This window comes from Melopsittacus undulatus, chromosome 6 (assembly GCF_012275295.1).
Source record: "Melopsittacus undulatus isolate bMelUnd1 chromosome 6, bMelUnd1.mat.Z, whole genome shotgun sequence".
Lineage (NCBI taxonomy): Eukaryota > Metazoa > Chordata > Aves > Psittaciformes > Psittaculidae > Melopsittacus > Melopsittacus undulatus.
In genome coordinates, this window is record NC_047532.1 from 27,063,417 (window position 1) to 27,090,964 (window position 27,548).

At 40.3% G+C, this 27,548-nt stretch overlaps 1 protein-coding gene across 2 annotated transcripts in view; it reads right to left on the reverse strand.

The window, feature by feature from the left end:
• PLA2G4A (phospholipase A2 group IVA) overlaps positions 1-10,853 on the reverse strand; it is a 78,934-nt gene extending 68,081 nt beyond the window's left edge. For both annotated transcript variants that reach the window (XM_031047263.2, XM_005147110.3), the window contains exon 1: positions 10,745-10,853. The gene's annotated coding sequence lies outside the window, so the exon portion shown is untranslated. The remainder of the gene's footprint in view (positions 1-10,744) is intronic.
• Positions 10,854-27,548: the final 16,695 nt, after the last annotated feature.

The following is a 27,548-nucleotide window of genomic DNA, read 5'->3' on the forward strand; positions in this document are numbered from 1 at the left end:
AAGTATTTATGTTTGACTTCTAGGGGAAGAGACAAGCATACAGAGCTGCCCAATGCCCTCAGGCTTCAATTGCAGATGACAGTCCTTCTGCATTACAGTTATGCTGTGGTTATACACAAAAGAACAACTTTAATAATAGCTAAAAAATGCAAGGAGCTGGTGAAATTAACAGCTGGCTTCTTTTCAGGTAACACATGTCTACAATAAAACAAATGTTTGCCTAACTTTCAGCTACATTTTCTTTAAATACCTTTTAAAGGTCTTTTTTAATTTAACCAGATACAGAACAAGTAATCCAAACTGTTCTTTCCTTCTGAACTTCCTGATATTTAAGTGCCAACTGTAACATCAGCCAGCACACAAAATCTACTGCCTTTCAGGCTCTGCAGGGATGGATAAAGGACTGCACACAGAAGGTGTGTTTCACCATCTCACACTCATCGTGTCTGTACAACATGAGTCACCATTGAAACTTTCATGTTCTGGTTTTGAACCGTTTACTCAAAATATGAGCTCTGGTCACTGTCTGCAATAAAGAGGATAATTGTGCTGCACTTCCTTTGGTCTATATGGTCATGACATTATAAAGCATGACAAAATACAGTGACTCAAGGAAATTTGTCAGGACTTTCTAGTAAAAGTAGTCATGAACAAACTCCTGACGTTGAGATTTTTCAGCCTTTTAAATTATGTGAATAAAATTTATATGGAAATACTTTATGGCTACTGCCAGCTGGAGTTTGAGTAATATACAACACAAGCACAGACACAAAGGCAGCTATAGACATCCTTCTTCCATATATTATACTCTTGAGGGGAGAGACTAAGTGGTAAACTTATACTATGAGATTATTCTTTGCATTTTTCATCTACAAGTAATTTTATAATCAGCTAATAAAAAAAAAAAAAAAACACTAGACCTAGCATGATAGCCCAACTGTCCTGTTTTAAGAAGTCTGTGGCTGGACACTTTTGCAATAGAAAGTACCTCAATACCAGTGGTCTTCATCTAACTCCCACCCTCCACACAAAGTCAAACTGCCTGGGGCAAAGACTGCCAAACCCCACACAGCTGAGTCTCTAGCCAGAGAGACCTTCAATCCAGAATTTGAGCTGTTACAAAAAAGCTTTGGCGTTACCAGCTTGTGTTTGAAGCCAAACATACACCACCAAAGCCTTTGCTGAGGGATTTTGATTTTGTCTAAGAATTCAAGTGAGCCTTTGTTGGACCTCCTCCACAGCCCTCCTCTCCCAGCTGGAAAGGGTAAACAGCAATCTATCTTTCTGCTCTGAGACTGCACAAGGGAGTGGCACATTATTCTGGCCCTTCTTGAGCTTCCTCTTACTTCACCATGCCCTCACTACTTCTTTGAGGCTCTCAGTTCCCTGGTCACCGCTGCCATTTGTGCTCCAGCCAACAAGTGCCTGCTCTCCTCACAGGACTATAGTGGCAGTGTTGAAAGAACTTGAACTTTCTGCTTCACCATTTTGGCCAAGTTCAGAGTAACAACAGCAAAAAACGCCAAGCTGCTGCAAGAGCTCTTTTGCAATCTCTCAGCCAATTTAGTCAGAAAGCTTTGAACTGAGTGACGCTTCATTTTTAGAGAACTCTCTCCAGTGCTAATGTTACCAATGCAAGTCAAGCCCCGAGGGGACAAGGGGAAGGATCTAAGCTACTATTAACATTACCAACTATGGCTTTGGATATGGGTTAAAACTGAAAATAACATTTTGATTTAATACAATTATTGGAATTTTTTCAATTGATCATAAACAAAAAGCTATAACAAACCTTACTGTAACCTAATTTTAACAGTAGCAAGAGATTAGCTAAACCAGTGGTTACGTAAAGCAATCAAAACCCGTAAAACTAACAAAAAAGCAGTAACTGCTAGCTACCCAGACCTTAAATGTGGCTTTGGAATGCAATACAAACAATCTAATTCAATAAGGAGCCACAAACAATGACTCAAGAAGCAAATGGACAGCAATCAAAGTCAAGAAAAAAAACCCACATTTACATATTCCCTTGTTAAAATAGCTTTGCAAAATTAGAGGTAAGGGGGACTTTCATGCTGTTCTCTGAGGCATAGAGAATTGGTCAGCCAGAGAAAGTTCAGCAAAACTTAGATGAACAATGACTACTCTCTTACCAAAGTAAGTTGTAATTTATTTATTTCTTAAGACACTAAGGATTGACTACCTTCCCTGCCAACTCAAAATCTTTCTCAGCATATTAAAACGCCAGCAGATGTGTCCACTCTGTGCTGAAAGGAAATCACTGCCACATATTAAAGGACAAAGGAATGCACAGTAGAGATGTTCAAGAACTTTTCAACAAGAGTTTTTGTTCCAAAAGCCGTCAACTCATCAAGACAAAAAGCTGTCAGAGAATTACATCAGTTTTATTAAAACTCTTTTGGGGAGAGTTTAATCAAATTTATGCTCAAAACCGAAGTTTATTCAAAATAGCCAGCTTGTATGTGGCCAAGTCACTCTTAGAGAAGACTAAAGTTCACCTTTCCACATTATTCATTTCAAAGCAGACATATTAATTTTAGTCTCCCTCATCCCTGATGCTAATCCTTTTGCTGGCCATTCATCGATGTAATACCAAATAGCAGGGCTGACCCACAGTCAACTACATATTCTACTCTAACATGCATAAAATTCAGGAACAAACTCCTCTGAAATATGCAGAAAACAGGTTGAACACTCCTTTCCCCCTCCACACACCAATGTGTTTGCCAACACTCACCTGCTCTGCTCTACTTAGCCCCATCATCACCCATCAGTTTCCATCAGAAACATTTATACATTATAGCTGATCATAGACAGGCCTATGTAAAGCAATGATTTTAAAAAGGAGATGGAACTGGAGAGAGAAGCTAGCCTGGGTTCATATGATCCTTCTTACTTTGCACTCACTGGTGAAAAAAGTTTCACAAGCAACAAAACCTGTTTTCCTTCAGCTTTAGCATACCAAACATCTTCATACTTGCATTATTTTAGTTCCTAAATTACAAGAGATAATCCTCAGAGGCATATAAAAGATATGCCAAAAAAAAAAAAAACCACATCTACTTTTTTCCAGACAATACCACCTAATAAAATTCTTTGTAATCATAGTGGCTATTTTTTCACAACAGTGTGAATTCTGGGAGGGGAAAATGCATAAGAGAAGACTATGAAAAGTGGTTTCAGTGTTTTATACATTTTTTTTTAATTTAATGACTAGGAAGAAGCTATTTAATTTCTCTATATCAAAAACATCCTTATAAAAACTAAACCTATATTTACTAGGCCACAAGAAAGTTGAAGAGCTCATTAAATTAATAAATTTGTGATTCTTTGAGAAAGCAATTTAAGTATAAAAAGCCAAGTAATACTGGAAGTATGTCATGGTTAAATGTAATCAGCCATTTACTAGGGAGGTATGTGCTATTCAAAGTGGAAAATACCAGAGAAATGCAAGATGTTGGAAAATTTTGCAATTAGTAAAGAACTGGCTATTATTACTGTCGGCACAGACATCATGCCAACATCCTACATGAATCTTAAACTGCCTGGTGAAAAAAAAACAAGTTTGCCAGTATCATCACTGAACACACACAGCATTTTCACGGGGTCCTCGATTTGTAGCTGCAGGGTTTTGGTTACATGAAGAAGTATTTTTCCACATAAGACAACAGCCAAAAACATCATGATTGTGAAATCTTAGCAGATTCATGCCTTTACCAAAAGAAAAAGAGGTGTTGCACTTAGTGCTATGATTAAAAACTCATTATCAATTCTCCTTGGATTAGGAGGAAAAAGAGAGATTCAAACAAAAATGCAGCAGAAAACTGCCTAGTTCCATATTTTACAGAATTGCATAGGTTGAGATAGGATGCAGATGTTCATTTAAGAAGGCATTCATATTTATGAATCTTTAAATAGAAGTGCCTTTAAAAGCACAGTATCTTTTACAATTCTCCATTATGGGTTATTCTTAAAAGATATTACACAACAGTAACAATCAGTTTAAAATTAGTTATATTCCACAGGTCTAGACAATCACCTACTCTTCAAAATGATTTGTAGCTCTGTGGGTTCTTTTTCCCCTAACAGGACTACAAAATTAGGCAGTAGCTGCTGATTTTGCATAAAGTTACATTTTTCCATGCAGAGTACAAAGGCACAATTTTTCTGATGGAGTATGCAAAACAATGGTTCAGACAACAGGGAAAACTTCTTCGTATTTGGTACAACTGCCCACAGGTGTTGTTTTCCCACTGGTGCTAATAAAGTTTGGAATAGGCCAAAATGAATCCTGTATTTCAGAGCATTTATTTTTAGCATCCAGTAAGTTATATGCATTAAAAATACAGTTCTAGTAGTTAAGACCCATATATAATCTATAAACCTGAGACACACAGGGAAAATAAAAATATTAAAAACTAAATATATATATTATTTACAAAAATATAAATATTATAAATGTTTATATATATATATATATATATATATAAAATTCAAAATGAAACCAAAGCCACACACTTAATCTACAAGTCTTTCCAAAACACAGATTTTTCTGTTTGATAGTCTGGTCAATGCAATGGACTAGACAGGATGACACAGTCTATACATTCACTGTGCTGCTTACTCCATAATCTCCATCTACCCCAGCATTCCACCTTACCACTCTTGTTCATCATGCATGTCTTCAGAAATGCAGTCGCTTGGGGGCTGCAGCTGTCACTTATGACAGAAAACGCATATTTGTACAGATGATCTTCCAATCTCTGTGTATACAAACATATAGCTTTATAATCATTATAAACATGAAAGGATAATTTATTATAGAAGTACACATTCCTACAGACCTTGGCTAAATATATAAGCATTGTTATAACTGACTGATAATACTAGTGGAAAAAGGAATAAAAGTTTTACTGATTTATGCTGAGATAATTTTAAGGAAAACATTAGGTAAATATCAAAGATGAGTCAGTTCAGTGGTTTTACTATCAGATAACCACAAAAAACACAAATCTGACTGAGTCAAGCCATGTATAGCTCTGAACTTGTCTATATGGAAGCTTTTGACTTTGTATTTTCTATATCCTTGCTAAATCTGCATATTTAAGGATGGAAGCTGCAACAACAGAGACAATGATCCGTGTTCGCAAAGAGCCTGCTTTATATTTTGAAAAACATGCTTTCAGCATCCTAAAGTGGTGAAAATAAATAATAAGCAATATTTGGGTTAGTAATCGAGCCTATAAGCATCTGCCACAGTAATTTTGTTAACAGCAGACAAAAAGAAGTTCTGTATTCTTTGCTGTAAGTTCTAGGATGCATCACTGCCAACAGTAATACTCTTTTGAGAGGGGCCTGAATATCAAAATTTTAAAAGTGGTTGGGAAGAGACGTGTGAAGCACACTCACAGACACCCAAGGTAGGATTCACCTCACTTAACCTCAAATGCATACCATCTGTGCTTAGCTAGATAAGAAAGAAGCATTCCTAGCACGTAATTTATGTGACCTCTTAGATATCTGCTTTAATTTCATTAATTTCATCCTGGAAGCCCCTGGTTTTCCTCTAGGGATTACTTGGACAACTCACACATCAGCTTCTACAACATCTTTATTTGTTAATCCAGATCCCAAAAGCTCCATCACTATACATGCTGACAGATTGGGAAGCCCCCGCACACAGCAAAAGCATGAGCTGAAATGGGAGGTGTCATCTCAGCAATGATCTTTCCAGGAAAGGAAAACATACTGTGAGAAAGCCTTCAGTGTCTGTGCACCCCACCACACCTGCCAGGTGATACAGGACCAACACAAGCTTCAGAGATACCACCAGTACAGCCCATGGATTTTATTATGAACATCAAAAATAAGGAAAAAAATTTGTACAGTGATGGCTCCATCATCTATAAATACATATCTGATATTTTTCCCCCTCACCAACACTGTGGTCTTTCTTATAGAAATCATCTCATTCTATACAACACTTTCATGCTAAAGAATTAATGGATACAGAATCATAGAATAGCTAGAGTTTGAAAGGACCTTAAAATCATCTAGTTCCAACTCCCCTGCTATGGGCAGGGACACCTCACACTAAACCATATCACCCAAGCCTTCATCCAACCTGGCCTTGAACACCACCAGGGATGGAGCATTCACCACCTCCCTGGGCAACCCATTCCAGTGCCTCACCACCCTAACAGTGAAGAATTTCTTCCTTATATCCAATCTAAACCTCCCCTGTTTAAGTTTTAACCTGTTACCCCCTGTCCTGTCACTACAGTCCCTATGAATAGTCCCTCATCAACAAGGCCCCTTCAGATACTGGAAGGCTGCTATGAGGTCTCCACGCAGCCTTCTCTTCTCCAGCCTGAACAGCCCCAACTTTCTCAGCCTGTCTTCATATGGGAGATGCTCCAGGCCCCTGATCATCCTCATGGCCTCCTCTGGACTTGTTCCAACAGTTTCATGTCATTCATGTCAGCCCAGGATACAGTTGGCTTTCTGGGCTGCAAGCGCACAATGCAGCCAGCTCATGTTCGTTTTCTCATCAACCAACACCCCAAAGTCCCCCTCCACAGGGCTGCACCGAATCTCTTCTCCGCCCAACCTGTAGCTGTGCCTGGGATTGCCCCAACCCAGGTGTAGGACCTTGCACTTGGCATGGTTAAACTTCATGAGGTTGGCATCAGCCCACCTCACAAGCTTGTCAGGTCCCCATGTATGGCATTCCTTCCCTCCAGCCTATCAACTGAACCACACAGCTTGGTGTCATTGGCAAACTTGCTGAGGGCTCACTCAATCCCACTATCCATGTCACCAACAAAAGTTGTTGAACAAGATGGGTCCCAACACCAATCCCTGAGGGACACCACACTTCCTAAGGGGAGTCTGCCAATTCTCACATGCAGTATTGCCACAACATATTCCATTTCCCAAAAGTTAGGCTAAGGTTTAAATGTTCATTAGTTACTTTTACTTTCTCAAAACCTGCTTTAAAAAAATAATAAAAAATCATTCCTTCTAGGTTTTTGGTGCTTTGTTTGCTCTCACTTTGTGGGTCATTTTCATATGTGCTAGGGACCACCTCCCATTCCTGCACCATGGGCTGAGTAACCCTGCTCCAGACATTGACACACAGGCTACTGGAAATCGGTACAGTCGGGAAATTCATATCATTGCTCTGAGGTAAACAGTAGATGAAAGCCTGAAAGGAAAGTCTGAATACTAGGGTGGGTTGAGGTGGTTTTCCTTAGCTTGTTGATTTTGTTGGCCTTTTATAAAAAAAGAAACAAAAGAGAGTTCTTTTGAAAAAGTATGCTGTTACTACATCACGTTATAACCTAGGGCAGTGATGAGATCATTTCCATTACTAAGACAGGTTCTGGGATTTGTTTTTCAGACTAGTGAGAAAGATGCAGTTATAATGGTTGATACACTGGAGGGAAGGAACGCCATCCAGAGGGAGCTTGACAAACTTGTGAGGTGGGCTGATGCCAGCCTCATGAAGTTTAATCATGCCAAGTGCAAGGGCCTACACCTGGGTTGGGGCAATCCAGCTACAGGTTGGGCAGAGAAGAGATTCAGAGCAGCCCTGAGGAGGGGGACTTTGGGGTGTTGGTTGATGAGAAAATGAACATGAGCCAGCAGTGTGCACTCACAGCCCAGAAAGCCAACCATATTCTGGGCTGCATTAAAAGAAGCGTGACCAGCAGGTCAAAGGAGGTTATCCTGCCCCTCTACTCTGCTCTTGTGAGACCTCACTTGGAGTATTGTGTGCAGTTCTGGTGTCCTCAACATAAAAATGACATGAAACTGTTGGAACAAGTCCAGAGGAGGCCACGAGGAGGATCAGGGGACTGGAGCATCTCCCATATGAAGACAGGCTGAGAAAGTTGGGGCTGTTCAGGCTGGAGAAGAGAAGGCTGCGTGGAGACCTCATAGCAGCCTTCCAGTATCTGAAGGGGCCTTGTTGATGAGGGACTATTCATTAGGGACTGTAGTGACAGGACAAGGGGTAACGTGTTAAAACTTAAACAGGGGAGGTTTAGATTGGATATAAGGAAGAAATTCTTCACTGTTAGGGTGGTGAGGCACTGGAATGGGTTGCCCAGGGAGGTGGTGAATGCTCCATCCCTGGTGGTGTTCAAGACCAGGTTGGATGAAGGCTTGGGTGATATGGTTTAGTGTGAGGTGTCCCTGCCCATAGCAGGGGAGTTGGAACTAGATGATCTTAAGGTCCTTTCAATTCCTAACTATTCTATGATTGTATGATGTTTTCCAGCCCAAGCCATTCAATTTACTTAATTCAATTTGAATTCGCTGTTCCCAGGTTTCTAGAACGGTGTCAGTTCTACTGCCAATGCCATCTTTTTCCAAACTATGGGGAAGTCACCATAGTTACATACTCGAATATGGCATGTCAATTAAAATAGACTCAAACAGAGACATTCCTATTGCTCCTGAAGTAACATGCACCTGCAAAGTCATTGCTACATTGCACTGGATTGAGTCCTTTGGTTTTGTCAGGAATACATGCCAGGGAAGAGTAGAAGTTACCAAAATGTCAGTGAAGCTTGCTCAATGGCTTTGCAGGAATAACTCTGAAGGAAACAGTGCTCACCCACACTGATTATTTTTCCCCTATGTATGACTAAAAGGTATGAACTGAAGTATACAGAGGGAAAGCCATACTGGCTGAAACATTTCCCATCCTAGCTATTTTAAGCCAGCTAACAAAAGTAATTAGTCAAAGTATCATGAAAATACAGGAAGGGCACCTTATGACAACTATATTCAATAAAACACATTCAGGTTAAGATTAAATCAAGTATGCAACTATATTGAACTTCTATTTTCTTCCTCCTCTAATTCTTCTAAGAGGAACAAGTCATAAGTAGCACTTGGTGCCAAGTGTTATACTGGTATTTTTCCAGTGCGGTTTAACTGGCCAGGTAAGAGGAGATTAAATGCCATTATTCCAGAATAAATATTTCCATTTCTCTTTTGTTATTTATCCCTGACATAGCAGAACAAGAGAGTGCAGAAAGGTTGTCATAAAGGGGCAATATGGAGATTTTGAGAAACAACAATGGCAGAGGAACACTAAAGTCTATATTGCACTATATAGAGTACTGTATTCAAAACCTCCCACTAACAGGAAAAAAAAAATGCCTCAAGTTTAGGTTCACATTTTCTCTCTGAAATTCTTAGTAGGTTGAATAACTGTTGGTAACCACAAAAAAGCTGATCCTACCAATCAACTGTTTCTTACAGTAAGTATCTGAGCCTACTGAAGTGCAGAAAACCATCTTTCTGCCAGGAGCATCCACTGCCATTAGAAGTCCTACCTGCACCATGTCTCCTCACTTCGGATTAGATCTTTTATCTATTTTCACACTCTGCTTGCCTTCATCTGCAAGAAGGCTCCAAATTGAAAGTTTCACACTCTGCAGCACAGGTAGACAAAGTAATTTTCTTCAAAGGTATGACACAAGGTGCCAACAGACCAGCTCTTGCACAGCTCTGCAGGAGCCATATAGCCTCAGCAGCTCCATTTCACGGTAGTTCAAACTCACTGTCAGTGGCTGCTCAAGGGAAGCTGACAGACTTTGCACCAATGCAAACTCTTAAGCTACTCGAGAGGATAAGCACAAACACCAGCAGAGGAAATGATCATACCACTGAGACAGCAGCTTCTCCAATTGATGCAGCAGGACTGACCACAGGTCAATCAGGACAACAAATTAACCTCTACCAGCAAGTGTGCAAGTTTGGTTCCAAAGAGAAAGATGTAACCCCATGAAAACAAGGGATTACAGCCTGTGATCATACTTCCGATATATGATGATAACAGAGACCTGTCTATAAATCATGGACAGGAGCTTATATATATATTTTTTTTTTCATTTCAGACCCAAATGAAAATCTCCTATTGCAGGCATTTTATGAATTCTTTTCCTCAACAGATGTATTGTTTTACTTCCCTATACATTTCAAAATTGATTGCTTCATCATGCATGCTACGCAAGGGTAAGCAAAAGAGAGAGAGTCTGCAGTACTCATTGCCAAAATCAGTCCCAGTGACACTGGGCCAAGGCCAAGCATGAACATACCACCTCAAGAGGGACTCATCATGAGTAACGCAGTTTATGCAACTTTAGCAGTCTCTCTTTCCATTTGCTGCACGATCACCAAGGGCATGCCCTCGTACCTCTCGCTGCACACGTTTGCACTGCTCTGGCACCCATCCTGAGCGTTGCAAACGCTTTTTTACCCCTTGCTCCGTTTCTTTCGTCTTATGAAAGCTTCGTTTTAAGTGCGTATGTCCTAGGGCAGGACGCACGCCGTACAGCGCAGGGAAGCGAGCGGGGAGCGCGCCTTCCTCAGCAGCCACAGCCTCGCTGCCCGGAGCTGCCGGATGGCCAAGGCGACGGCGGCAGGTACTGGACACGGCGTCCCGATGCCCCTCGGCCCCAGTCACCTTTCCTGGCGCCCCTCACTGAAGGGGGCTCACCAGCCGCCCGCCCTGCGAGAGGAAGGGCGGACAACATCCCTCCTCATCGCCGAGCTCTCTCCTGCGACTGCTCCAAGCGCCTCAGCCCGGGCCACCCGCACCCTGCCTGCCCGCGGGGCCAGCAGCAGCAGCCGCACACCCCTCCGCCCTCCCCTCTCACTCCGCCGAGGAGCCGCTGTTGAATGCATAAGAAGACACCGCGCTTACAGTTGCCTGGGGTCCGACGGGCTCGGCCAACCCTCTCAGCTAACGCACGGTCGCGGTCCCCATTGCAGGCATCCGGCACTTTTCAGCTCGCGGGGAGGGAGGTGCCAGCCGTCAGCTGACCACCGCCTCTTAAGGAGGAGCGAAGGACCGGCCGGCTGGTCGGGATGGCTGTGAGGTGAGATTGGATTCGGCTCCGTGCCTGTGCCGGGGTGGGACGTACGCTTAGCCATGGTCGGCGGCGGTGGTCACTTGGAAGGCAGGCCCGAGGGCAGGGGGGTAGCCTTAAGGGCGACCTGCCTCCCCAAAGGCCTCGCCCCTGTGAGAAGAGGCAGCAGCAAGGGCGATGTTGGCCCCCCGGCAGGAGATCACTGGCTTCTCCGCGGGGCTTTTCACGAGCAGTGTGAAGGTGAAGTCGTAGAAAGCCACCAGGTACCGAGTGTGGCCAACAAAAAAAAAAAACATCCCCCCCAAGAAAAAAAATATCGCAGAGGGGGCTAAATGGAAGTTTGCATTGAAATAACTTAAAAAAAAAAAGAAGTCCACGACTTTCGTTGTTGTTGTGGCTATCCCTGTGGAAATAAATAGGTGTTAACTCACACTACATTTGTTTGCTTCCCCAAGCACCTGCAGCAGCACTGCATTTGCTGCTGTGGGAACAGGCACTGCAAACCCCTGCTGAGCAGCCAGTCTCTGTGCATTAGGACACTGGTACCTGCCTCAGCAGTGCCCCAGAGGCTGCAGTGAGTCCTGCTGGTCACCAGTGTAAATCTTCTAACTCCTCAGCCTGTGACTGCTTCACAGTGCAGGTGGAGGATCACAAGCGCTTTTGTCCATGAGCCAGCAATATGTTTCAGGCCTTACACCAGGGATTTATCAGGGTTCAAAAAGTATCCAGAATCCTCAGAGGTACAGACAGGAATGGCAATTCTGTCCATCAAGCACAACACAGAATCATAGAATGGTTAGGGTTGGAAAAGACTTTAAGATAACTAGTTCAACCCCCCCTTCCATGGGCAGGGACACTTCACACTAGGCCATGTCACCCACGACTGTCTAACATGGCCTTGAACACTGACAGGGATGGAGCATTTACCATGTCCTTGGGCAACCTGCTGCAGGGCCTCATCACAATCTCCTTTTAAAAGGGCTTCCCCTCCCTTTCACAGACCTGAATTACAAAAAAAGGCATCAAAAGTGGGAGACCAATATGATGAAATTATGCCCACTTCCATGCAGAGGTACCTAAACTGGTAGCATAGTAAATCAGTAAGCAGAGAGTCTGAATCCAGAAGCTCTATATGAAGAGTGTATGCTAGCAACCAGAGACACAGTGTATTATTTTCGTATCAGTGCCCCATACAGCTATACTTCCCAGCCTAATGTACCTGCATGGCTCTGCACTGAGCTGTGCACATGGGCTTGCTAGCTACCAGCAAGTCCTCTGTGTCTTGGTCCACATGGAAATCCTTCAGTTCAGTGATAAGAAAGCCTCCGCAGTGCAGAATCGGACTTTCAAGGTAGCATTTTACCACCCTAAGGTTTACCAGCTGAAAGCAGCTGAGCTCATACAAATGGAAGTAATTCCTTGTCAATATCTTTTCACTGTCAGGCTACTGCTTCCCTTCACACTTCAGCATTATTAAAGATTTCAGTCTGAACAACACCTCCAATACACCTTATTCAAATTATGCCACTGGCTTCCCACCTGATACATGCAAAATTAAAAGCTGAAGATTTTGGCTGTGTGCAATGGCTTTTCCTGCAGGAATGGGAATTTCAGAGGAGGGGATTAAGGAACACAGCTGTCTGGTTTTGGTTGGTTTTACTACAACACATTAATATTTATTAGCTCTATCACTTTTCACCCTTCGTGAACAATTAAGATGAACTTAAAAGTTTCCTTACGCATTTTCTGTTTTCCTTAAGGAATTTAAAATTGGAGCATTTTGAAATAAACTGAAGCATATTTATAAATTAGAGTATTGTATTATTTGCTGCATCATTAACACCCAAAAAATATTTCCCACCTGGGTGTGTGGACTTAACAGTGAGTCAGTCAGAGAACCTGGAAGGCTGAAACTCAGCTGCTGCTTGCCCATATCTAGCACTCTCAACTTAGAATCACAGAATCATAGAATAGTTAAGGTTGGAGACAACCTTAAGATCATCTAGTTCCAACCCCCCTGCCATGGGCAGGGACACCTTACACTAAACCATATCACCCAAGCCTTCATCCAACCTGGCCTTGAACACCACCAGGGATGGAGCACTCACCACCTCCCTGGGCAACCCATTCCAGTGCCTCACCACCCTAACAGTGAAGAATTTCTTCCTTATATCCAATCTAAACCTCCCCTGTTTAAGTTTTAACACGTTACCCCTTGTCCTGTCACTACAGTCCCTAATGAATAGTCCCTCATCAACAAGGCCCCCTTCAGATACTGGAAAGCTGCTATGAGGTCTCCACGCAGCCTTCTCTTCTCCAGCCTGAACAGCCCCAACTTTCTCAGCCTGTCTTCATATGGGAGATGCTCCAGTCCCCTGATCATCCTCGTGGCCTCCTCTGGACTTGTTCCAACAGTTTCATGTCATTTTTATGTTGAGGGCACCAGAACTGCACACAATACTCCAAGTGAGGTCTCACAAGAGCAGAGTAGAGGGGCAGGATCACCTCCTTCAACCTGCTGGTCACGCTTCTTTTGATGCAGCCCAGAATATGGTTGGCTTTCTGGGCTGTGAGTGCACACTGCAGCTGGCTCATGTTCATTTTCTCATCAACCAACACCCCAAAGTCCCCCTCCTCAGGGCTGCTCTGAATCTCTTCTCTGCCCAACCTGTAGCTGGATTGCCCCAACCCAGGTGTAGGCCCTTGCACTTGTCATGATTAAACTTCATGAGGCTGGCATCAGTCCACCTCACAAGTGTGTCAAGGTCCCTCTGGATGGCATTCCTTCCCTCCAGCATATTAACTGAACCATGTGGAGACAGTGTCCTCACAGAAGAATGGATATTTGGTACATGAACTCTGAATAACTCTGAGGGATACAGCAAGGCCATGAGAGGCCCAAGGAAGCCTAAGCAAGCAAGATAAGAAGAAGCTGGAATTCACCGAGTTATGAGAACTGTGGAATGTTGGCAAGCTTTCAAGGTCAAGTTCTCACACCTGTGCTTAACCAATTACATGTTAGTCACTAAGGGTCTTCAAGACAAGTATCCAATCATGATATGCCAAATTGCTGTGTGTGTAAGCAGTAGTAGATAAGGAGTTAATGCTTTGCAATAAATGGCTTTTTGTCTGATCATATTGATCTTTGACTGAGTCCATTCCGCAGCAGAACCACACAGCTTGGTGTCATTGGCAAACTTGCTGAGGGCGCACTCAATCCCACTGTCCATGTCACCAACAAAGATGTTGAACAAGACGGTTCCCAACACCAGCCCCTTAGGGACACCACTTGTTACTGGTTTCCAACTGGATATTGAGCCATTGACCACAACAATTTGTGTACTCAAAGCAGCTAGTTCTCTAGATGCACCAAAAGACAAGACTGAGTTTCACTTTGATATTGACATCAAGCTCTTTTGAAATTCCTGGGAATTTGCTGGGGCTTTGCACATACTTATCTAAATAGTAACTAACTTCTTTGAAAAATGTGGCCATAAGAAAAGCAAAGATAAAGGAAAAATAGAGAAAATTGTTTAAATGACTCAACTAGGACCTCCTCAAAGCAAAGAAAAACAAAGGGCACATCTCCACAAGTGAGAGATAAATAAGTTGCAATTCACATTCTTTTAACAAGGTTCCTTAATGTGCACTAAACTGTAGCCACAATTAGAAGACAGCGAGCCACTCCTCTATTCAAACCAATGCAAGCCAGAAACCTCATTTTCTCCATCTTACTGGTCTCCTGCTATGATGCACTGCAAGAGCTGAGCAACTCTGGCCATTACTTTTAATCTACTTTTCCATCTAATCTTCTAAGGAAAAAAAGCATGGTAAGAAAGTGCTGTCCTGTAAGTACTGACACAAAGAAGGGCAAGTTTATGTTTAGAAAACAAAACTAGGACTGCCAGCTCAGAAAGCACTTATTTGATGTGGACAGCCTCTTCACCCACTTCCTCATCATGCCTATTTGAGGGAACATCTACCAGAAAAAAATGCAGCAAAACCACTATGGTGTCATTATTCAGGCCTTTTTGACTTCCACGTAAACTACTGTCTGAAGAACACCATCAAATCATCTTCTGGTAGAAGAGTACTCTTTAACGTGTCAGAAGAGCTCAGCAATAGTCTTGAGACATGTAGAAATGACAAGAGGCATGGGTATGATTGCTTCTTAGGAAATTAGTTACTTTCTTCCCTTTGGCTGGTGATTGATTGGCAAGGTAGAGGGTATGACCACCTTTCCTGTGCTCTAAATCTCCCAGATTTTCTTATTGTGAAGTGTCCAAGACATGTACTACATACTGCTGAGTACTGGAAAGGCAGATTTCCCAGAAGCTGCATTTGTCCCAGAGGTGACATTAAGGACCCACCACTCCAGCACAGATATGAGCTGTGTTCCTAGGGGTCTTGTTGCTTGACTTTGTCCCAGGCATCTCCACTCTGGCACAGTCCTGCTCTAGCCACACAGAAACTTTTGTGGACTATATCTTGCTCACAGGCGTGTTTATCTGTCCCTGAACTGTGCCAAGGAAGGGTTGTCTGTAAACCAAAGCTAATCTCCAACTCTCTTTCTTGGCATTTTAAATTTATGTAAAACATCCCCAGGGTATGGCTCTGCTTATATTCTTTGTAGTTTTACAGATAGCAAATACAAAAATAAACACAAACCCCAGTAGGGGAACTCCAGTATTTCTATTAAAACTCCCCAACTTAAGTTCTGAGTAGCCAAACTATAATTTTTCCCTGTCCAAAGAAATAGCACAGACTCCTGATAAGCAGCTGACTAACTAGTAAGCAAAAATTCCTCTTCCCTTTTGATACAAGAATAAAAAGTTTTTTTTTACATTATGACTGTTCCTGTTGTTTCATATAATATTATGAAAGTTACTTTTGGTGTTAATACTATGTCCTCAAGAAAACGATGGGTAGAGTTTTATGGTATCTTTTTTCCTATGACAAACAAGTTTAGCGGATGCCTTTCCCCATCTCTCATTCTTCCCAGCACACTGCAGGTCCTTACTTAACTCATTGTGCCTGTGCTAGATTCTGTGGGGTGCTTCAACAACTAATCTGTGAAGGATAAGGGTTCAGAATCCTCCTTCCATTCTCTTTTATGTGAAGTTTTGTTTTGCTTTGTTTTTTTATTTCAGACAGTTTTAACTCACTAAAGACCTGCTCCCATGGTGTGAGATGTCATTTCTGCCCTCCACTGATCAAGACATGCTCCATATGTTCTGATCTGCCAGAAGCCCCAGACCATGAGCTGCCTCCCCAGACCATGAGCTGCCTCCCTGGCAGTGACTGGTCCACTGTGGAAACAAGCTATGAATTGCAGTGAGGAAACTGCAGATTAGAGGGTGTGGGAAATGACATTGAGAAGTACAAAGCAAAGGTCTTTTCTGAAGCAGATTTGTAAGGAAAGAAATGAGAAATTACAGAGGATGTTTTACTGTGTTGCTCAAGAGAATGAAAGCTCAGATGCAACTTCGGGCAAACCGTAGAATAGTGAGAGTGAGCATACTAGGACAAAAAAACAAGCAAGTAAACAGAGGTGTTTTGTCAGATGCTTAACACAAATCCAGTATTTTCTTCAAGTAATTTTTAAGCACTGACATTTCACACTGTATCAGAAAAAAAAATCACTCTGATCTCTAGCTTACAAACTCCACAGGGGAAATGGTAAATCTTACTATTGAGATTGCTTCTAGTGAAAAATAGCCATTCGCTTATCAATTGCATAACTTCAAATGGTGCTGCTGGGGCCTGTCCCAAAGCTGGATTTTCAGCTTGCAGCAGCTGTCCAGTACCTCCTATCATTGACATTTGGTGGAATAAATGCACTCTTAATTTTCATTTTTTTTCCTCTAAGATGATTTATCAGACATATTGGTACAGCAGAAAGGTGAAATTTCCTTTAAGCAAGCTTACCTCTGAATTTACTCACCTGCATCCACACACAAACATTTTTCCTATCACTTAAAAAGTCTGGAGGACTTTCCACTGTGAATGAGGTGAATTTGAATTCCAAGGGAATTCTGCTCAGGTATCTGACTCCTTGGCAAGCCCCTTCATTCTGTCCCTCCTTCCACCTACATTGTGGTTTTCTGGAGTTGTGACCAAGTCACCCATGGCAGTTATGGAAACAAACATGAAGGGCTAAAATAACACAACTTTCAGACACAATCCTGCGATCCTGAAATATCTTCTGAGAGCCTGAAGTACAGCATGTCGGGTGAAACCTTTATATTAAGGGAGAAGTTAGTCTCTGTAATTGTCTGTTATTATATCTGTAACTTCTGACCTCACAAAATGATGGGATCGTAGGATAACTCTGTCTGGAAGGGACTTCAGGTCCAGCCTCCTGCTCAAAGCACCTCTGGAGTCAGACAAGGCTGGTCACGGTTGACAGCCTCTTTGGGCAACCTGTGCCATAGCTGTAATAGATCTGTAGAAAAAGTTTGTCTTCAAACCCATTACATACCCCTCTTGTTTCTATTCACACCCACTATCTAAATTCTCCCCATCATGTACCTATGAAGGACCTTGCTCCACCCAGGACCTGGCTCCATCCTCCCGACCACCTTCCAGCAGGCAGAGCTTGATTGAACCCATTCTGATCTACTTCACATCAGATCCTGAGCTGACGAACAGCCATGTCTATCACAAAGTGACACATTACTTGGATTCTCCCAAATCAATGGAACCCAAAAGGCCAGCTGAATGGGCACATAGCCAGTTTGTGAGTTATCAAGTCAGTTTAAGTAATCTCAAAGCAGTTGATATTTCAAGGTAGTTTTATATTATTTAAAATTCATACATGGTTCTTTGCCACATGCTTGACAGGAAAATCACGTGACTTTCCAAAAAATTAGAATAATTATACACTAAGGCTGATTTTATTTATACTAGGACTATTCATTTTAAAGGAGACGATGACGCCACCAAATATTTTATTAAATTATACCATAGAGTACCATTTATATTATAGAAGTAAATAAAGTTACCTCCATCTAAACAAAAATCAGTCACAAAAAGAAGCAATAGACAAAAAGAAAAATCATTTTGATAACATGAATTGTATGGAGTTCATTACTCTGAAGATCTGCTGTCCTTATTATAATTTCCAACCTTCCTTATTTTCCCGTACCTTGTCTTCAACTGTAATCAGTGGTGGGACTTAAAGAAAAACTGTAGGAATGAGAAAAGGTGTAATGTGCTCCTTTCCCTGACAGTGACAGTGCAGACTAAGGACTTACTCCCCTTTGTGTTGCACCAGGACCCTGATTTTTAAATATCTGTTTGTGGACGTTACTCGTATCATACCCGTCTAATCTTTTTGATGGAATACCTTCAACCTCTATACCTTCCTATGTCTAGAAATTCCACAGTTTGAGTTGATAGAAAGCTTACTTTCTTTTCCTTGTTTGTGTACAGGTTTATTAGCGGAAGCTGAGTTGTCATGCTGCAATTAACAGCAAGTAATTTCTTATACACTTTTTCCAAATCACTAATCACTTACAGACTTATGTCTGTTACCTCTTTTCCATCTGAAGAATCCATGTTTTGTTTTGTTTTGTTTTTTTTCTTGAGGTGTGTAAGTCACTGGTCTTTCATTTACATTTTCTTTCTTCTATATTCTTTGTAAGACAGTGGAGTAGAATGATGTTTCATTCAAAACATGGGCTAGCTGTGAGTTCATACAGTAACAATGGCTTTGCTTGTTTTCAGTTCCCTTCCTAACTTCCTACTTGCCTTTTGCTGACTGCTGAGCTAGCCACAGTGATTACCAGATCTCCTTCCTAAATAATAATACTGAATTTGAATATTCGTCTGTGTATATGTGCTGCAGTTCTAGCTGCAGGAATAATTAGAAGCTGGCTCCTCCACTATTAAATCTTTTTTTCCCTGAATGAATAAAGTAAATTACATGGGCTCCAGCAAGAGATTCCACTGGTTATCACTCTGTTACAAAAAGTCAACACTCCTTCCTATACTTTTTCCCTTCTTTTAACTAGTTATTAACCCATAAGGGGACTGTGAATATTCGACCTTCTTTTCAAAAAGCCCAGTTTATAAAATTGGATCACCTAAAAGGTGGTTGACATCTCCAAGGTGTATTTGTAAGGCATGATTTCCCCTTGGAATCTTGTGGCTCTACCTTACAACCATTGTTAAAAAAAATGAGTAGCACACCAGCTACTGGCCTCATGGTGAAACTGAATCGAGTGATAGGGTGCACACATCCAAATTAGCAGTTTGAAATTTTGCTACATGAGCTATGCTTATAGTTCTGTTATCAATCTGTTACAAAATTCATCTACTAAGATTTTCCCTCTAACCCCATCCCATGAATGACTCAACTGTGGGAATCTTATTGACTTCTGCTGTATGGAGGATAGATGCTTTAAATTTATTTAGATTTCCTACAATTTGCTATCATCCTTGAGTGTTCCTATTACGCCTCGTATGCATCTAAAAGAATAAAAAAAGACAGTGCAAGCAGAAAACTCTATGAAATACATTAAAAATCAGTAACTCACTAAGACTTTGTGATCTGAAAAAACCTGCATCAACACAGAAATCAAAAGAAGTTAAGTCAACCTCACTACTAAACAGCAGTTGTTCAAAATATCCAAAGAAAAATATCCAGGAGTGTGGAAGGCCACATCAGTGAAAAGCAGATAATCACACATAGGGACTGTACTCTGTTTATCACAGCAGTAACAAGAATACAAATCATCATGTCCCGTCCTTTACTGTCATGTTCTTTATCACAAATCTTTACTCATGAAATTCATTCAAATAAAGAAAATTCTACTACTCTTGGCAATAGGTATATGCAGGGTGTATTTTCTTATTCTTTTTAAGTGTTTTATGTGCAAAGAGGATGTATGGAAAAAATGCATGATTTAAAAAAAAAAAAAAAAGGAAGTTTGAGAAATAAGTTTCTGACTTCGAAAGGATGGAGCAGGTTGAACACTTCCTGTGCTTGAGCAGATGGTACTGGAGAGGACTAAGGGTTCAATCAAGCAAATTATGTTTTCTCCAAAGAACTCACATAAGTATCACAAAAATCTTGAAAGAAATACATAGTTTATATTTGAGAAACACTTTTCAGGAGATAAAATATTTCTGCTAAAGAGTTGAAAGCAGTGTTTAGACAACCTTGTTTGCCCTTTTGAGAATTATTGCATAATAAACATTCTCTTGACACACTATTATTGACATCACAGGTCACTGGTTTTCTGCATATTTTGTTCAGGTTCTTCAAAGGAACACTCCAGTTAAAGGGTAACTTGCACATTTCCTCTTCTAAATGAGTGCATTTCTATTATAATGGCCTTTTTCCTTTTTTCCTTTCTTCTTTTTTTTTTCTTTTGTTGTGATGGTGAAGATTCTCATCATGTTATTTAGAACAAAATTTCCACTACTATAACATTGCACTGTAAGAAAATCTCCAATGTCTCATTTTGGCATTAATTTTTCTTCTCACTTCTTTTTTTTTTGTTTGTTTCTTCTTCTGCAATAGTTTGTTTCATTTAAATATTTTAAATACTCCAGAAATTTATTTCTTATTCAAATTAATACAGTTCTGGTTTTAGCAGAATTATTTGCTCAGGCAGTTAAGAAAGTGATTTTTAGGGGGTTCCTTTCGCCCTCCACCCCCAAATGTCCGTTACTCCTCTGCTATTTCTTTGACTAAAACCAATCTGAGCTTTAGTGTGACCACAAGAAGAGACTCTACAATTATATCAGAAATTATAACCGTAACCCATGAGTAGTGAAAATCTCAGGTGCTATTTCCAAAATGTGACTTCTGCTGCTAAAGAGCAGAGACATCCCCAGGGACTGTTCACTGCCCAAGAATCCAGGTATGCAAGATCAACATTAAGAAGCTCTTGAGAAATGTGTTTGCTAAGTATTGAATCATCAGCTGATACATTCTGCTTTAATCTCTTTGTGTTAGTTTGCATTCATTCTTTTGAGTATTACTTTGTATTATGTCCATAAAGCAAGTTAGACATAAAAAACCTGCACCAAAGACCAATATGAGAAACTGCACAAGGCAGAGTGATGTCTTTATTTCTGAATATGTTCTAATATTCAGTAAAGACTCCAGATATCATCAAAGAATCTTCAGCTATCAGAAAACCTTATGCCCTAAATCTATTATACTCTTAACGGCAATTGCAAAGCACATAAAAATATTCTCTAACCATGAAGAAGCACTCTATAAAAGAAGTTAAACTCAAATAGGAGATTGTTCTACCTGTAAGAGTTATGGACCCGCCCTACTTTTCCACTACAAGGAAACCAAGCATTTTGGTGTACTGAGGCTGAATGTGAATTTTCAGAATACTTCTAGGACAGCTGAACTTCAAAGTACAAATGCTATCTGGTATTAGGCATCAAATAATCAAAATAAGTCTTGTATGGAACAATCTCTCAACCCGCAATTTTTAAAGCTTGGGAAGAATTGAGTTCAAATTTGCAGAACACACTCAGACATAATCAATTTTTACATTTGCAGAATGAGAAAATTGTATCTTTTTCTGGCTTTGTTTCTGTTTTGCACCACTAGGAATAGATCATTTGTAAGTTAAACATGTCTCAAATGTTTGTCTTAATATATAAATAAAACTAAGAACTCCAGAAGCCAGCTGTTTCTCAGAGATTATACGGACTTACACATCTCTCCCTGAGAACCCAAGTAATCCTGCCTTTAAAAATGGTCAAAGGCACTCCAGAATAAGAGTAAACCCAAAGACTTCTTACTGTCTGAAAGCTGAATTTTTGAGTTGCTGTTACTTATCAAATTGATCCTGGCAATTAATTATATGCACTGTTATGAATACTTCTGTTACTTATTTCTGAAGCAAAGTATTCTAATGATTAAAGGTATCTTCTCTCATAAATGGCTGGAAAACATTAAAACTAAACACACATCATCAATCTGTCACCCCAGCGGCAATCTGTCACTCTCCTCAAAATAACAAAGTAGAAGTTAAGAAATGGAAGTAAAACCTGTAAATATCCAAACAGAGACAAACACAGAAGAGCTGATAAACACATGATATATTCAGAAATATTTTTTTTGCAACCCTACAGACAATCCTGGGCAACCCAACATAGGAAGAAAAAGGCTGCAGTGCATGGCTCAGAAGCTGTGGCTTGGGAATATCTTGATTTGCTGTTTTGCACAGCTGAGTTACAAATGCACTTTGGGTAACTTTCCTATAGCTTTCCTCATTCTCTTAAACTTCTATTTAATTTTTTAATTCTAGAGATACTCTAAAGCATGAACCTATACAGCAGAGGCTATATCAACCTGCAGGCAGAGTGACACAACATGTGCCTTGTGCCATTGATGCAACACCAGAGCAGACTGAAAGTTTCTGGAGTCAAAATAATATATATATATATATATTTCCTCTAAAGAGTTGTCGTTTCTATTATTATCTTCTTGTTATTTGAGTTATTCGGCTTTCACCAAGAGTAAGGCCCCAGTGTGACTGACCTCCAAAAGCACAGCTAGCAGATGTGTTTCCTCAAATAATTTAGTCTAATGAGACAAGAAAGGGGAGGAGTGCTGTGCAGTGTGGAGTGCAGACTGATCTCAGACTGTAACAATACGTCAGTAACAGCAAAAAGTGGGTCGCCACACCCCAGTTTTGCATCCCTAATGCTGCAGCTCATGTCTGTACAACGCAAGACAAGAATTTCAGCCCTATGAACCTTGTTCTGCAGCTCTAAAGATGCATGCTCTGCACTGGGATAAAGTGATCAGGCGGAATCTATTGTAGCTAAATGAATACAGAATTAAAATCTCTGAGATGCGGGATTCCTAAATAAACACTGGTTGTGCTTTTCACTTATTACATCTTATACTAATGAACTGTATCCTCCTAGAATGAGGTAGCTTTTTGTCACATAACAAAATTTTGGAGATCCCTAACAGAAGATACTGTAAAGGTCCAAATACTAAGCAAACTCAGAGTTTAGAGAAGTACATGAAAGATATGTCCATGTACAGACACTAAATGCTTTGTCACAGGAATTACCTCAGCATCAGTAAGCTCTTAAAACATTTCTTGCTGAATGCTGGACACGATATTTTACCTTTTCTTACTTTCTTTTCTCCGGCATATGTTACTGACCTATCCAATGAGGTGGCAGTGAATGAAGGCACAACCATCTCATAGAATACAGTGGCTTCCTAACCCCACCAGGTAGTGTCTCTCACTCTTCTGGGAGGCCCTACCCCCTTAATCCTTCTTTTAAACTGCAAGTCTCACTGTTTGGGGTTAGAACCAAAACTCATAATGCAGAAGACCAGAGAAACAGCTTTCTTGCCTGGAAAAGAACAAAACTGCAAACCTCCATTTCAGTAAATGCAGACTGAATGTATCAGAGGATAGTGTTGCAATTTTTGAAATACATTTTAGCTTCCCATTTACTTGCCCCTTACAAGTATCACTGTCTAATGGAAAAGAATATACAGTCAAATAAAACAAACCTTATACATGAATTAGTAGAGAATGTTGTTATTTGATAGAGCATAATCCTCATTATTAATGACTATATGAGTGCAACAGCTTAGTCCTCAAAGATTATAATTCTTTACATCCCTGATATGCCCAAACTAAATTCTCCTAAAGGACATAGCTCCATATTTACCATGAATACAACAGGGCTTACTCCTGTGAAGTTGCCAAGTAAAACAGGTGAAATAAAAATAATTGGAAAGTAAATTATAAACATTTTTTGTTAATATGTGACAGTGAAATGTTTCAGCAAGACAAACCAGCCTGTCACTGGTTATCTGTTTATCAGAGTAAAACTCTTGTTTCCTTACTGGATACCTCTTCCCTCCCTTCTCATGTGGCAGGACGGCATCAAATTCAATGAATGTAAAAAATCTTTCCTGCTGCCTCTCCCCTAAGGAAACACCTTACTGTACATCCCCAAATGAAGCTTCCTGTGTTGAAATTTGTGAACAGCTAGATAAAAAATTGCAATAAACAATCCAGCTACCTCCGCTTCTGAATATGACTCCTAGCTGCATTTTCATTCTATTGTGCACATATTTGCAAATAGAACTTTAATACCCCATAAAAGGGCACACAGGCTCGAAGGACTTTCATTTCAGTCCTGTTTTAAATCAGCAGAAATCAGAGGTAATGGAAGCTTCTCTAACAGGGACATCATTTAAGCCTTGTTGAAGCCCTACTGACGTCAAAGAAATTTAAGCATATGTGTTTTTTTACTTGTATGCTTAAAGGTTGGTGTGAAATGGGTCATAGATGGCCACCTTCTACAGTCATTCAAAATCCTATGGGATCTTGTATTTCCCTCAGGGGAATTAATTCTCGTGCTCACACATTCATTTTTCAAGACAAAATCCTTTCTCCATTGTGTATGTGTAAATTATCCTAAGCCTAACTAGGAGAAATTTTTAAATCTTGAGTAATAATTCTCAGACATGACATTAAAATACTGTTTTTCTTATAATAAACTGTTGAAAACAAATCATTACTGTGGTTAATGATTAATTTACTACGTCTTTGGTTTTAAGCTTTGCCTAAGGCAGCAAACTGCTCTTTCAGGCCATTATTTGTTTCAGACAACCAATTTCCTAGGTGCATTTCCTTAGAATTTATTTTAACACTACCAGTGGCTAAAGGTCAGCAAGCAAATCCTTCTGCCATAAACCTTTCCCATTCATATTCCTTCTTACCAGTTATGTTCTCAAGCCTTTTGGTTTCTTTTCTGTTGGCCCATAAAACTTCACTAAAGAATAGACATGGAATATTAAAATTTCTGAAACAATTACCCAGTTAGTTGCTGTCACTGTATCATAGAATCATAGAATGGTTTGGGTTGAAAGGGACATTAAAGATCATCTATTTCCAACTGCCATGTCACAGGCAGGGACACATCCCACTGCACCAGGTTGCTCAAATCTCCATTCAGTCTGGCCTTGAACACTTCCAGAGACTGCGCAGCCACAACATCTCTGGACAACCTATTCCAGTTTCCTAGCAACCTCACAATTAAGAACTTCTTGCTAATATCTATTCTAAATCTCTGGTCTTCGATCTTAAAAGCCATTCCCTCTTGTCCTACCACTATATGCACTTATATAAAGTCTCTCTCCAGTTTACTTGTAGGGCCCTTTTAGATATTGGAAAGCTGCTCTAAGGTCTCCCCTAAACCTTCTTTTCTCCAGGCTGAACAAGCCAAATTCTCTCAGCCTATCTTCATAGGAGATATGCTTCAGCCCTCTGAGTATGTTCACGGCCCTTCTCTGGACTTGGTCTAACAGCTCCAAGTCCTTCTCCACTGTAGGGAACCAGAATTTCTTGCTTTTACTACTCTGGATGGGCATGCATCCCATCTGGTCCCATGCCAACCTTGAGTTCAGGCTGTCTTAACATCAGAGCTCCTTGCTACCAGTCACTTGGAAAAAAGGCAGTTAAGGTGGCTGCTGCTAACTAAAAATCCACTGTCACTCATATGGAATGTATGTTCTAAGCAAGACTCAATGAATTTTCAGTTGCTGAGACAAAATGTTAAAAAAAAAAACAGACCTGGAAAGGCTCTAGCAGATTAAACCCCTTCTGCTCAGCAGAACAATAGTCCTCTAGAAGTCAGTGCAGTAACAGGAGGACAGGACAAGCATGGTTGAGAAGAGGAAAGAACAGGACATTTCTCCCACCACTCCTGCCTGTTGTTTATGCCTGCTTTACTTCTCACTTCCTTCCCATTCCTTGTTCCTCATGTGCTGTTCAGCACTCTCCTATGTTTCCACTACCATGAATGGCCTACAAGACATTATTGTTAAACGATCCCCTTTTAGCAAGATGAACATTTCCCCCGTTACGTTGCCTGCTATTTTTGAAGGCACCTGAAACTGTTCTTTCATCCTCTTATATATACCCTTCCAATGTCCATAGATAGTTAGCTATCCAGTGAATTGTCACTTAGCCAAGTTATGCAGTATATATACTTACTTCAATAACTTCTCATAACGCAAACCTTCCAGCCACTTACCCTTTTTATTTCTGCATCTGATCTTAACTTCTTCCAGCTCTCCTCTGCTCAGAAGGAATGCCATGATCTAAGTGTAATTGCATTAAAAATTACTATCTCCCATTCTGGTATGTGATGGGACCAACCTAAAAATCATACTGGGTTGCTCTGGGGATTTGTGAGAATCTTGCTCTGAATTGTTACACTGCAATTTCAATGGAATAATTCTTTCCCTGAAAATCTTTGTATTTCTCATCCTATATTTTTTTAATGTTTTTGTCATGATGTCCTCAGTATTCACCACAGCATGTTAACTTCTATGCCTTTCTGTCTGGAAGGCTTCCTGCCATTGAGTGTCATTTCAGGCTTCTCCATGTACAGACCTTTGTAACACTTTAGCTATATGAAGCTTAAAACCAGAAGTAGCAGGAAAACATAATGAAATATTATGATATTTTTAAAGTTTCTACCCTTTTTCATATTACCAAAAATTCAAACAAATAGAACATCTTCTTAGGAAGCCACCACTAGTAAGAAGTTTATGAGTTTAAGAAAAACCACAAATACTCATCAGATCAGTTCAATCTTTACTACTTTTTTTTTCCTAGATATCCAAAATTTAATTAGCAATCACTCATAGACAATTAACTTACTAAGAACAACTGAGTAGGTAGCTAATTCTATAACAAAACAGTTATTTTTTATTATCTTTAATTTACTGTTCATTAGCCTATAATCAGTCCACTGGAAATTTCAAGGAGTTTTGCAGTTGAGATATCAAGATTTAATTTCTATTTCATTTGACAATATTTCACTAGAACATTCTTTCATAGCCATATGCTGTCATCTCTTCATCTACTAGTTTTGTAAAACTCCCATAAGAAGAAAGGTTTGAACCATACAATGTCAGAAGGTTTGAAATTTTGATACACTTTTCAAGTCTTAAAAACATATTCTGAATCCAGACCCCTTTGATCTAAACATTTTTCTTTTGAAATTTTTACTTTTCAGTGTAAAACATCCAGATGTTTAAGTGCTTCTAAGAACTGAACAATAACTCTAACATTTTTGAAGGTCCTAACTGTTACAGTTTAAAATGAGCTCAGTTTTTAAATCCAGGTTCATAGTGCTTGCTTTTCTTGTCAGAAAACACTGGCTGCCAAAGGGAATACGCTTTTTCTGGTGTGCTTGCTGAAATTTAGGAAAATTTTGCACGGAAATAACTAACTCCTACTCCCCACAATGTTCAGTTATTTCATGCTAGGAATACCCATTATCAGTAGATTTTTAAGTTTTATACATACACAGTATATTTTACTCATCTGCCAGACAGGTACAATAACTCAGAGAAAACACCAAGTAGTCCAGCAGACACAGAGGGTCATTAACAAGGCAAGATTAGGTAGAAAAACCTAACTGCTCCTTCCATAATAATTAAATGGAAATTATATTCCCAATTTAAATTTAGCACAGTGGTAAATGCTCCACAGAATTGAAAGAATCTCAAGGAGGAGGACATCCCTATGCTTACACCGTGTCTTACTAGGGAACTGTTTGTTCTAGCAAAGCACACTGTTTATCTTTGATGCCAACTTTGACAATTCC